Consider the following 13,563-nt stretch of genomic DNA (forward strand, 5'->3'; position numbering starts at 1 on the left):
TAGGGTTCTCCTAGGTAATTCACCTCTTCCATTGAAGGGTTCTCAGGATTATAGGCTTCTTCCTCAGATGAAGCATCCTTAGTACTGCTTGGTGCATTCTGCATTCCAGTCAGACTTTGAGAAATCAAATTGACTTGTTGAGTCAATATTTTATTCTGAGCCAATATGGCATTCAGAGTGTCAATCTCAAGAACTCCTTTCTTCTGACTAGTCCCATTGTTCACAGGATTCCTTTCAGAAGTATACATGAATTGGTTATTTGCAACCATTTCAATTAGTTCTTGAGCCTCTGTAGGCGTCTTCTTCAGATGAAGAGATCCTCCAGCAGAGCTATCCAAAGACATCTTGGATAGTTCAGAGAGACCATCATAGAAAATACATATGATGCTCCATTCAGAAAGCATGTCAGATGGACATTTTCTGATTAATTGTTTGTATCTTTCCCAAGCTTCATAGAGGGATTCTCCATCCTTCTGTATGAAGGTTTGGACTTCCACTCTAAGCTTACTCAATTTTTGAGGTGGAAAGAACTTTGCCAAGAAGGCATTGACTAGCTTTTCCCAAGAGTCCAGGCTTTCTTTAGGTTGAGAGTCCAACCATATTCTAGCTCTGTCTCTTACAGCAAAAGGGAATAGCATCAGTCTATAGACCTCAGGGTCTACCCCATTAGTCTTGATTGTGTCACAGATTTGCAAGAATTCAGCTAAAAACTGATGAGGATCTTCCATTGGAAGTCCATGGAACTTGCAATTCTGTTGCATTAGAGAAACTAATTGAGGCTTAAGCTCAAAGTTGTTTGCTCCAATGGCAGGGATAGAGATGCTTCTCCCATAGAAATCAGGAGTAGGTGCAGTAAAGTCACCAAGCACCTTCCTTGCATTGTTGGCATTGTTGTTGTTTTCGGCTGCCATGTCTTCTTCTTCTTTGAAGAATTCGGTCAGGTCCTCTAAAGAGAGTTGTGCTTTGGCTTCTCTTAGCTTTCTCTTCAAGGTCCTTTAAGGTTCAGGGTCAGCTTCAACAAGAATGCCTTTGTCTTTGTTCCTGCTCATATGAAAGAGAAGAAAACAAGAAAATATGGAATCCTCTATGTCACAGTATAGAGATTCCTTGAGGTGTCAGAGGAAGAAAAATGGAAGACAGAAGTAGAAAATTCGAACTTATCAAAGAAGATGGAGTTCGAATTTTGCATTAAGGAATAGAGTTAGTCCAAAAATAGAAGGATGTGAGAAGAAGGGAAGTAATTTTCGAAAATTAAGTAAAAGATTTTGAAAATATTTTTGAAAAACACAAATTGATTTTCGAAAATAAGAGTGAGAAAGAGATAAAGTGATTTTTGAAAAAGATTTTGAAATTAGAAGTTAAAAAGATTTGATTTGAAAACTATTTTGGAAAAGATGTCATTAAAAAGATATGATTGATTTTAAAAAGATGTGATTTAAAAAATATGATTTGAAAAACATTTTAAAAAGATTTGATTTTAAAAATTAATGACTTGCCTAACAAGAAAAGATATGATTCAAACATAAAACCTTCCTTAACAGAAAAGGCAAAAAATGTTCAATCAAATCATTAATTGTTAGTAAGTATCTTTGAAAAAGGAAAGAAATTGATTTTGAAAACATTTGATTGAAAAGATATGATTTGAAAAAGATTTGATTTTGAAAAACTTTGAAAACTTGAAAAAAATTGATTTTGAAAAAAAAATCTTCCCCCTTTGCCATCCTGGCGTTAAACGCCCAGAATGTGCACATTCTGGCGTTTAACGCCCAAACTACTACCCTTTTGGGCGTTAAACGCCCAGCCAGGCACCCTGGCTGGCGTTTAAACGCCAGTCTGTCTTCTTCACTGGGCATTTTTGAATGCCCAGCTTTTTCTGTATAATTCCTCTGCAGTATGTTCTGAATCTTCAATTCTCTGTATTATTGACTTGAAAAGACACAAATTAAAAATATTTTTGGATTTTTAATAATGAGGAATAATCAAAATGCAATTAAAATCAAATAACAATGCATGCAAGACACCAAACTTAGTAGTTTGTACACTACTGACACTAACAAAATGAGAATGCATATGAGAAACAACAAAACACTCAAGTCAATAGAATTCAAAGATCAAAACAAGAAAATCATCAAGAACAACTTGAAGATTAATGAAGACACATGCATGAATGCAGTAAGAACAGAAACATGCAATTGACACTAAACTTAAGATGAGACTCTAGACTCAAACAAGAAATATTTTTGGATTTTATGATTTGTAATTTTTTTTGGTTTTTTCGAAAATTAAGTGAAAAGGAAAATAAAGGTATCAAAATTCTTAATGAGAATTCCAGGAATCATGCAATGTTAGTCTAAAGCTTTAGTCTAAAGAAATTAGACATGGCCGGCTAAGCTTCAGCAGGACATTGCATTCAAGAGCTAAATTGATGATGATCAATCAGCTTTGGTGATGATAAGAACATCACCTTGAAACACTAGAATTCATCCTTAAAGAACTCTGAAAAAAAAAATACCTAATCTAAGCAACAAGATGAACCGTCAGTTGTCCATACACAAGAACAATCCCCGGCAACGGCGCCAAAAACTTGGTGCACGAAATTGTGATCACTACAACTTCGCACAACTAACCAGCAAGTGCACTGGGTCGTCCAAGTAATAAACCTTACGCGAGTAAGGGTCGATCCCACGGAGATTGGTGGTATGAAGCAAGCTATGGTCATCTTGTAAATCTCAGTCAGGCAGACTCAAATGGGTATAGTGATGAACGAAAATAACATAAAAGATAAAGATAGGGATACTTATGTACATCATTGGTGTAAGAGCTTCAGACAAGTGTATGAAGATGCCTTCCCTTCCGTCTCTCTGCTTTCCTACTGTCTTCATCCAATCCTTCTTACTCCTTTCCATGGCAAGCTCGTGTAGGGTTTCACTGTTGTCAGCAGCTACCTCCCATCCGCGCAGTGAAAGCTAATGCACGCACTCTGTCACAGTGCTGCCAATCACCGGTTTGGTTCCCTCCCCTACCAGAATAGAATCACTCTTTTGCGTCTGTCACTAACGCCCAGTAGGTTACAGGTTTGAAGCACGTCACAGTCATTCAATCATTGAATCCTACTCAGAATACCACAGACAAGGTTAGACCTTCTGGATTCTCTTGAATGCTGCCATCAGGTCCTGCCTATACCACGAAGACTCTGATCTCACGGAATGGTTGGCTCGTTTGTCAGGCGAGCACTCGGTTGTCAGGCGATCAACCATGCATCGTGCAATCAGGAATCCAAGAGACATTCACTAAGCCTCAGATGCTTGTAGAACAAGAATGGTTGTCAGTCACCTTGTTCATGGGTGAGAATGGTGATGGGCGTCAATCATCACCTTCATCATATTGAAGAACAAGTGATATCTTGGATAAAGAATAAGCGGAATTGAATGGAAGAACAATAGTAATTGCATTAATACTCGAGGTACAGCAGAGCTCCACACCTTAATCTATGGTGTGTAGAAACTCCACCGTTGAAAATACATAAGAACAAAAGTGATCATTGGTTTCGGCCCCTAGAGAGGGAACCAGAAGAACCAAGATGAAAATACAATAGTAAAAAGGTCCTACTTATAGAAAACTAGTAGCCTAAGGTGTACAATGATGAGTAAATGACATAAAAATCCACTTCTGGGCCCACTTGGTGTGTGCTTGGGCTGAGCAATGAAGCATTTTTCGTGTAGAGACTCTTCTTGGCGTTTAACTCCCGTTTTGGTGCCAGTTTGGGCGTTTAACTCCCATTCTTGTGCCAGTTTGGGCGTTTAACGCTGGGAATTCTGAGGGTGACTTTGAACGCCGGTTTGGGCCATCAAATCTTGGGCAAAGTATGGACTATCATATATTGCTGGAAAGCCCAGGATGTCTACTTTCCAACGCCGTTGAGAGCGCGCCAATTGGGCTTCTGTAGCTCCAGAAAATTCACTTCGAGTGCAGGGAGGTCAGAATCCAACAGCATCTGCAATCCTTTTGAACCTCTGGATCAGATTTTTGCTCAGATCCCTCAATTTCAGCCAGAAAATACCTGAAATCACAGAAAAACACACAAACTCATAGTAAAGTCCAGAAAAGTGAATTTTAACTAAAAACTAATAAAAATATAATAAAAACTCAACTAAAACTACTAAAAACATACTAAAAACAATGCCAAAAAGCGTACAATTTATCCGCTCATCACCTTTCTGGCCCAAGCATCCGACGCTTTTGTTGGACAGGTCGGGAACCCGGGTATACAGAGAGCTTATGGGATATCAGGTCAGGATCTATGCTAGACATGTTGGAGGCTTTCTAGGTGAAGAGGTCAAAATTTTTTCTTAGTAGGTTAATGAGCTGTTCTTTCAGATCTTCTTCCCAGTGAGTCCTTATACTTGTTGTTTTTTCAGAGTGATCTCCAGTTTGTACTTCTTCTACTGTGACTCTAGGTTGAGGGTGCAGTTATTTCCAGGTTTGAAGACCACCTAGTTGATAGTATTAATCTCTTTTTCCCCACGATTGCCTTTTAAATTAAAGCTTTCATTATATCATTTACATGCTAGTTTTTGATCTCCTTTGATGGTGGCAATTCCTTCTGTTGTGAGAAATTTCATGCACAGATGGGGTGTGAAGACAACGGCTGTAACTCAGTTCAAAGTGGTCCGACCTATTAAGGCATTGTATGCTGAGGTTACATCGATCACAATGTAATCAATGATCAGTGTTTTCAACTTTGTACCCTTTCCAAAGGAGGTATATAGGGAGATATATCTAAGAAGTCGGATCAGTGTATCCCCTAGTCCGAAGAGGTTGTTTGGATATGCCTTTAGATCCATTTCTTCCAACCCGAGTTTGTCGAAAGCATGTTTGAACAGAATATCTACCAAGCTACCTTAGTCTACTAAGGTTCTATGAAGGTTTGCATTGGTGAGGATCATTGTTATCACCATGGGAGCGTTGTGTCCAAGTGTTATCCCTTGAGCTTCCTCTTTAATGAACGAGATGGTGGGCTAGTCGGGGAGTCTGCTGCCTTCCCCAACTTGGTACACCTCTTTTAGATGCATTTTTCGTGATGATTTTGATATTCTTCCTCCCACAAATCCTCCATTAATCATATATGTGTCACTCAGGATTTTGAGGTGGATGTTCTTGTCATCCCTTTTCTTTATCTCTTTTTCTTTTTCTCGGGTCAACCGACCTGTCATGCAAGTATCTATCTAGTTGGCCTTCTCTAGCCAACTTTTCTATGACATTCTTTAAATTGTAGTAGTCGTTAGTGGAATGCCCATAAAGTTTATGATACTTGCAATATTCTGTCTGACTTCCTGCCTTCTTGTATTTAATCGATCGAGGAGGTGGAAGCTTTTTAGTATGCCATATCTCTATGTAAATATCCACTAGAAAGACTTGAAGGGGAGTATAATTGTGGTATCTTCAAGACTTCTCCAGGTTATATTCTTTCTTCTTCTTGGATTCTTCCTCTTTTTTCCGTGGTATATAAGGTGGGTTGGTCTTCAGGAGTGGTTTTCTTAGTCGGGAGTTTCCTCCATATTAATGTATTTTTCTGCCCGCTCTTGTACTTCGTTTAGGAAAGTCGAGTGTCGCTTGGATATGGACTGAGAGAATGGCCCTTCTTTGAGGCCATTAACTAACCCCATGATCACGACTTTAGTAGGTAAATTTTGTATCTCTAAGCATGCTTTATTAAATCACTCCATATAGTCTCGTAGCATTTCCCCCGTTTCTTGTTTAATTCCTAACAAGCTTGGGGCATGCTTTACCTTATCCTTCTGGATAGAAAATCTGGTGAGGAACTTCCTGGCCAGGTCATCGAAATCTATTACCGACCTGGGGATAAGTTGTCGAACCACTTCATTGCTGATTTAGTTAAGGTTGTTGGTTGATGAGCGGATAATTTATACGCTTTTTGGCATTATTTTTAGTATGTTTTTAGTAGTTTTAGTTGAGTTCTTAGTATATTTTTATTAGTTTTTAGCTAAAATTCACTTTTCTGGACTTTACTATGAGTTTGTGTGTTTTTCTGTGATTTCAGGTATTTTCTGGCTGAAATTGAGGGATCTGAGCAAAAATCTGATCCAGAGGCTCAAAAGGACTGCAGATGCTGTTGGATTCTGACCTCCCTGCACTCGAAGTGGATTTTCTGGAGCTACAGAAGCCCAATTGGCGCGCTCTCAACGGCGTTGGAAAGTAGACATCCTGGGCTTTCCAGCAATATATGATAGTCCATACTTTGCCCAAGATTTGATGGCCCAAACTGGCGTTCAAAGTTACCTACAGAAATTCCAGCGTTAAACGCCGGAACTGGCACCTAAATGGGAGTTAAACGCCCAAACTGGCATAAAAGCTGGCGTTTAACTCCAAGAGGAGTCTCTACACGAAAATGCTTCATTTGCTCAGCCCAAGCACACACCAAGTGGGCCCAGAAGTGGATTTTTATGTCATTTACTCATCTATGTACACCTTAGGCTACTAGTTTTCTATAAGTAGGACCTTTTACTATTGTATTTTCATCTTTGAAATCTTTTGATCACTTTAGATCTCTAGATCATCTTTGGACATCTAGTTCTTAGATCATTGGGGGCTGGCCTCACGGCCATGCCTAGACCTTGTTCTTATGTATTTTCAACGGTGGAGTTTCTACACACCATAGATTAAGGTGTGGAGCTCTGCTGTACCTCGAGTATTAATGCAATTACTATTGTTCTTCTATTCAATTCCGCTTGTTCTTTGTCCAAGATATCACTTGTTCTTCAACTTGATGAATGTGATGATCCGTGACACTCATCATCATTCTCACTCATGAACAAGGTGACTGACAACCACTTTTGTTCTACAAGCAATCAAGGCTCTAGTGTTTATCTCTTGGATTCCTGATACACGATGCATGGTTGATCGCCTGACAACCGAGTGCTCGTCTGACAAATGAGCCAGCCATTCCGTGAGATCAGAGTCTTCGTGGTATAGGCGAGAACTGATGGCGGCATTCAAGAGAATCCGGAAGGTCTAACCTTGTCTGTGGTATTCTGAGTAGGATTCAATGATTGAATGACTGTGACGTGCTTCAAACTCCTAGCAGGCGGGGCGTTAGTGACAGACGCAAAAGGATCGATGGATTCTATTCCGGCCTGACCGAGAACCGACAGCTGATTACCCATGTTGTGACAGAGCATAGGCAACGTTTTCACTGAGAGGATGGGAGGTAGCCACTGACAACGGTGAAACCCTACATGAGCTTGCCATGGAAAGGAGTAAGAAGGATTGGATGAAGACAGTAGGAAAGCAGAGAGACGGAAGGGAAGGCATCTTCATATGCTTATCTGAAGCTCTTACCAATGATATACATAAGTATCTCTATCTTTATCTTTATGCTTTATTCGTTTATCACTATACCCATTCGAGTCTGCCTGACTGAGATTTACAAGGTGACCATAGCTTGCTTCATACCAACAATCTCCGTGGGATCGACCCTTACTCGCGTAAGGTTTATTACTTGGACGACCCAGTGCACTTGCTGGTTAGTTGTGCGAAGTTGTGTTTATGCCATGGTATTGAGCACCAAGTCTTTGGAGCCATTACTAGGGATTGTTTGTGTAAAAGTAGTGATCACAATTTCGTGCACCAAGTTTTTGGCGCCGTTGCCGGGGATTGTTCGAGTATGGACAACTAACGGTTCATCTTGTTGCTTAGATTAGGTATTTTTCTTCAGAGTTCTTAAGAATAAATTCTAGTGTTTCATGATGATCTGGTGAAATCTGGCTGGCTGAGAAGCCATGTCTAATCTTATTGGACTGAGGTTTCAACTGATCATCACAATAGCTTGTTGATTTCTATCAATCTTGTTATTGGAGCAATGATCTGCTAAGGCTTGGCTGGCCATTGGCCATGTCTAGTGTTTTGGACCGAAGCCTTCTTTGAAAGCTTGGCTGGCTGTGAAGCCATGTCTAATTCCTGGACCGGAGTCTTAGACTAACATTGCAATGATTTCTGGAATCCAAATTGAGAATTCTGAAACCTTTATTTTTCATTTCCCATATAATTTTCAAAAAAACACAAAAAAATTATAAAAATCATAAAAACAAAAAAAATTTTTATGTTTCTTGTTTAAGTCTAGTGTCTAATCTTAAGTTTGGTGTCTTGCATGCCTTGTTTATTTGATCTTGGTTCTATTTTCAAGTCAATAGTACAGGGGACTGAAGATTCAGAACATGCAGCAGAGGAATTACACAGAAAAAGCTGTGCGTTCAAAACGCCCAGTGAAGAAGGACAGATTGGCGTTTAAACGCCAGCCAGGGTACCTGGTTGGGCGTTTAACGCCCAAAAAGGTAGCAATTTGGGCGTTAAACGCCAGAATGGATACCATTCTGGGCGTTTAACGCCAGGATGGCACAAGGGGGAAGATTTTGTTTTCAAATAAATTTTTTTTTTCAAGTTTTCAAAGTTTTTCAAAATCAAATCTTTTTCAAATCATATCTTTTCAATCAAATGTTTTCAAAATCAATTTCTTTCCTTTTTCAAAGATACTTTCTAACAATTAATGATTTGATTCAAAATTTCAAGTATGTTGCCTTTTCTGTTGAGGAAGGTTTAATTTTTGAATCATATCTTTTCTTGTTAGGCAAGTCATTAATTTCAAAATCAAATCTTTTTAAAATATTTTTCAAATCATATTTTCTCAATCACATCTTTTTAAAACCATAACTATTCAATCATATCTTTTTAATCACATCTTTTTCAAAAATAGTTTTCAATCAAAGCTTTTTAACTCCTAATTTCAAAATCTTTTTCAAAAATCACTTGATTTCTTTCCCACTCTTATTTTCGAAAATCAAGTAGTGTTTTTCAAAAAAATTTTTTCAAATCTTTTACTTAATTTTCGAAAATTACTTCCCTTCTTCTCACATCCTTCTATTTATGGACTAACACTATTCCTTAATGCAAAATTCGAACTCCATCTTCTTTGATAAGTTCGAATTTTCTACTTCGGTCTTCTACTTTTCTTTTCCTCTGACACCTCAAGGAATCTCTATACTGTGACATAAGAGGATTCCATATTTTCTTGTTCTCTTCTCTTTCATATGAGCAGGAGCAGGGACAAAGGCATTCTTGTTGAAGCTGACCCTGAACCTGAAAGGACCTTGAAGCGAAAGCTAAGAGAAGCTAAGGCACAACTCTCTGTTGAGGACCTGACCGAATTCTTCAAAGAAGAAGACATGGCAGCCGAAAACAATAACAATGCCAACAATGCAAGGAAGGTGCTGGGTGACTTCACTGCACCTACTCCCGACTTCTATGGGAGAAGCATCTCTATCCCTGCCATTGGAGCAAACAACTTTGAGCTTAAGCCTCAATTAGTTTCTCTAATGCAACAGAATTGCAAGTTCCATGGACTTCCATTGGAAGATCCTCATCAGTTTTTAGCTGAATTCTTGCAAATCTGTGACACAGTCAAGACTAATGGGGTTGACCCTGAGGTCTACAAACTGATGCTATTCCCTTTTGCTGTAAGAGACAGAGCTAGAATATGGTTGGACTCTCAACCTAAAGAAAGCCTGGACTCATGGGAAAAGCTAGTCAATGCCTTCTTGGCAAAGTTCTTTCCACCTCAAAAATTGAGTAAGCTTAGAGTGGAAGTCCAAACCTTCAGACAGAAGGATGGAGAATCCCTCTATGAAGCTTGGGAAAGATACAAACAATTAATCAGAAAGTGTCCCTCAGACATGCTTTCTGAATGGAGCATCATAGGTATTTTCTATGATGGTCTCTCTGAACCATCCAAGATGTCTTTGGATAGCTCTGCTGGAGGATCTCTTCATCTGAAGAAGACGCCTACAGAGGCTCAAGAGCTAATTGAAATGGTTGCAAATAACCAATTCATGTACACTTCTGAAAGGAATCCTGTGAACAATGGGACTAGTTAGTAGAAAGGAGTTCTTGAGATTGATACTCTGAATGCCATACTGGCTCAGAACAAGATATTGACTCAACAAGTCAATTTGATTTCTCAAAGTCTGTCTGGAATGCAAAATGCACCAAGCAGTACTAAGGATGCTTCATCTGAAGAAGAAGCTTATGATCCTGAGAACCCTTCAATGGAAGAGGTGAATTACTTAGGAGAACCCTATGGAAACACCTATAATTCTTCGTGGAGAAATCACCCAAATTTCTCATGGAAGAATCAAGAGAAACCTCAACAAGGTTTCAACAACAATAATGGTGGAAGAAACAGGTTTAGCAATGGCAAGCCTTTTCCATCATCTTCTCAGCAACAGACAGAGAATTCTAAGTAGAACCCCTCTGACTTAGCAACCATGGTCTCTGATCTAATCAAAACCACTCAAAGTTTCATGACTGAAACAAGGTCCTCCATTAGGAATTTGGAGGCACAAGTGGGACAGCTGAGCAAGAAAATTACTGAACTCCCTTCAAGTACTCTTCCAAGCAATACAGAAGAAAATCCAAAAGGAGAGTGCAAGGCCATCAACATGGCCGAATTTGGAGAGGAAGAAGAGAAAGTGAACGCCACTGAGAAAGACCTCAATGGGCGTGCACTGACCTCCTCTGAGTTCCCCAATGAGGAACCATGGGAATCTGAGACTCAAAATGAGACCATAGAGATTCCATTGGACTTACTTCTGCCTTTCATGAGCTCTGATGAGTATTCTTCCTCTGAAGAGGATGAGTATGCCACTGAAGAGCAAGTTGCTAAATACCTTGGAGCAATAATGAAGCTAAATGACAAGTTATTTGGAAATGAGACTTGGGAGGGTGAACCTCCTTTGCTCACCAAAGAACTGGATGACTTGTCTAGGCAGAAATTACCTCAAAAGAGACAAGATCCTGGGAAGTTTTCCATACCTTGTACCATAGGCACCATGACCTTCAAGAAGGCCTTGTGTGACTTAGGGTCAAGTGTAAACCTCATGCCTCTCTCTGTAATGGAGAAGCTAGGGATCTTTGAGGTACAAGCTGCAAGAATCTCACTGGAGATGGCAGACAACTCAAGAAAACAAGCTCATGGACTTGTAGAAAATGTTTTGGTAAAAATTGAAGACCATTACATCCCTACTGATTTCATAGTCTTAGAGACTGGGAAGTGCATAGATGAATCCATCATCCTTGGCAGACCCTTCCTAGCCATAGCAAAGACTGTGATTGATGTTGATGGAGGTGAACTGATCATTCAATTGAATGAAGAATCCTTTGTGTTTAAGGCTCAAGGATATCCCTCTGTCACCATGGAGAGGAAGCATGAAGAGCTTCTCTCAATTCAGAGTCAAACAGAGCCCCCACAGTCAAACTCTAAGTTTGGTGTTGGGAGGCCACAACCAAACTCTAAGTTTGGTGTTGAACCCCCACATTCAAACTCTAAGTTTGGTGTTGGGAGGTTCCAACATTGCTCTGAGTATCTGTGAGGCTCCATGAGAGCCCTCTGTCAAGCTACTGACATTAAAGAAGCGCTTGTTGGGAGGCAACCCAATGATTATATTTTATATATTTTCTTTTGTTATTTTATGTTTTTTGTAGGTTGATGATCATGAGAAGTCACAAAATCAATTGAAAAAGCAAAAACAGAATGAAAAACAGGAAGAAAAACAGCACACCCTGGAGGAAGAACCCACTGGCGTTTAAACGCCAGTGAGGCTAGCAGTTGGGCGTTTAACGCCCAGTCTGGCACCATTCTGGGCGTTTAACGCCAGAAAGGGGCACCAGACTGGCGTTAAACGCCAGGAAAGGGCAAGAACCTGGCGTTAAACACAAGGAATGGGCACCAGCCCGGCGTTTAACGCCAGAAATGGCTCAAAACGTGATTTTGAATGCCATTTGGTGCAGGGATGACTTTTCCTTGACACCACAGGATCTGTGGACCCCACAGGATCCCCACCAACCCCACCACTCTCTCTCTTCTTCACCCATTCACCAATCACCTCAATACCTCTTCCCCAAAAACCCCTCACCTATCAAATCCCATCTTTCTCTTCACCACTCACATCCATCCTTCATAAAACCCCACCAACCTCACCCTTCAAATTCAAACCACTTTCCCTCCCAAACCCACCCATAATGGCCGAACCCCATCTCCCCCCTCTCCTATATAAACCCTTCTTCACCCCTTCATTTTCACACAACCTAAACACCACTTCTCCCCCTCCTTGGCCGAATACATAAGCCACCCCCTTCTTCCTCATTTCTTTTTCTTCTACTCTCTTCTTTCTTCTTTTGCTCGAGGACGAGCAAACCTTTTAAGTTTGGTGTGGTAAAAGCATTGCTTTTTGTTTTTCCATAACCATTTATGGCATCCAAGGCCGGAGAAACCTCTAGAAAGAGGAAAGGGAAGGCAAAAGCTTCCACCTCCAAGTCATGGGAGATGGATAGATTCATCTCAAGGGTGCATCAAGACCACTTCTATGATATTGTGGCCTTGAAGAAGGTGATCCCCGAGGTCCCCTTTTCACTCAAAAAGGGTGAATATCCGGAGATCCGCCATGAGATCCGAAGAAGAGGTTGGGAAGTGCTTACCAACCCCATTCAAACAAGTCGAAATCTTGATGGTTCAAGAGTTCTATGCCAATGCATGGATCACCAAGAACCATGATCAAAGTGTGAACTCGGATCCAAAGAATTATCTTACAATGGTTCAGGGGAAGTACTTGGATTTTAGTCCGGAAAATGTAAGGTTAGCATTCAACTTGCCCATGATGCAAGGAGATGAACATCCTTATACTAGAAGGGTCAACTTTGATCAAAGGTTGGACCAAGTCCTCACAGTCATATGTGAAGAGGGCGCACAATGGAAGAGAGATTCAAGAGGGAAGCCGGTTCAATTGAGAAGGCATGACCTCAAGCCCATGGCTAGAGGATGGTTGGAGTTTATCCAACGCTCAATCATTCCCACTAGCAACCGGTCCGAAGTTACTCTAGACCGGGCCATCATGATTCATAGCATCATGATTGGAGAAGAAGTGGAAGTTCATGAGGTCATAGCTCAAGAACTCTACAAGGTGGCGGACAAGTCTTCCACCTTGGCAAGGCTAGCTTTCCTCATCTCATTTGTCACCTCTGTTATTCAGTAGGAGTTGACATAGAAGGAGACACTCCCATTGATGAGGACAAGCCCATCACCAAGAAAAGGATAGAGCAAACAAGAGACCCCTCTCATCATGAGATCCCTGAGATACCTCAAGGGATGCACTTTCCTCCACAAGGCTATTGGGAGCAACTAAACACCTCCCTAGGAGAGTTGAGTTCCAACATAGGACAACTAAGGGTGGAGCACCAAGAACACTCCATTCTCCTCCATGAAATTAGAGAAGATCAAAGAATCATAAGAGAGGAGCAACAAAGACAAGGAAGAGACATTGAGGAGCTCAAGCACTCCATAAGACCTTCAAGAGGAAGAACAAGCCGCCATCACTAAGGTGGACCCGTTCTTTAATCTCCTTGTTCTTTATTTTCTTATTTTTCGAAATTTTCATGCTTATGTTATCTATGATTGTGTCTTATGATCATTAGTGTCTTAGTGTCTATGCCTTAAAG

The 13,563-nt window shown here is 40.4% G+C and overlaps 2 non-coding genes across 2 annotated transcripts; one reads left to right on the forward strand and one right to left on the reverse strand.

Moving 5' to 3' along the window:
• Positions 1-402: 402 nt before the first annotated feature.
• LOC130937433 (small nucleolar RNA R71) lies at positions 403-506 on the forward strand. Its single transcript, XR_009068653.1, has one exon. It is a non-coding gene; the product is annotated as a small nucleolar RNA R71 (small nucleolar RNA).
• A 9,138-nt stretch (positions 507-9,644) lies between these two features.
• LOC130938578 (small nucleolar RNA R71) lies at positions 9,645-9,752 on the reverse strand. The gene has a single exon (XR_009069738.1). It is a non-coding gene; the product is annotated as a small nucleolar RNA R71 (small nucleolar RNA).
• Positions 9,753-13,563: the final 3,811 nt, after the last annotated feature.

This window comes from Arachis stenosperma, chromosome 6 (genome assembly GCF_014773155.1).
Source record: "Arachis stenosperma cultivar V10309 chromosome 6, arast.V10309.gnm1.PFL2, whole genome shotgun sequence".
Lineage (NCBI taxonomy): Eukaryota > Viridiplantae > Streptophyta > Magnoliopsida > Fabales > Fabaceae > Arachis > Arachis stenosperma.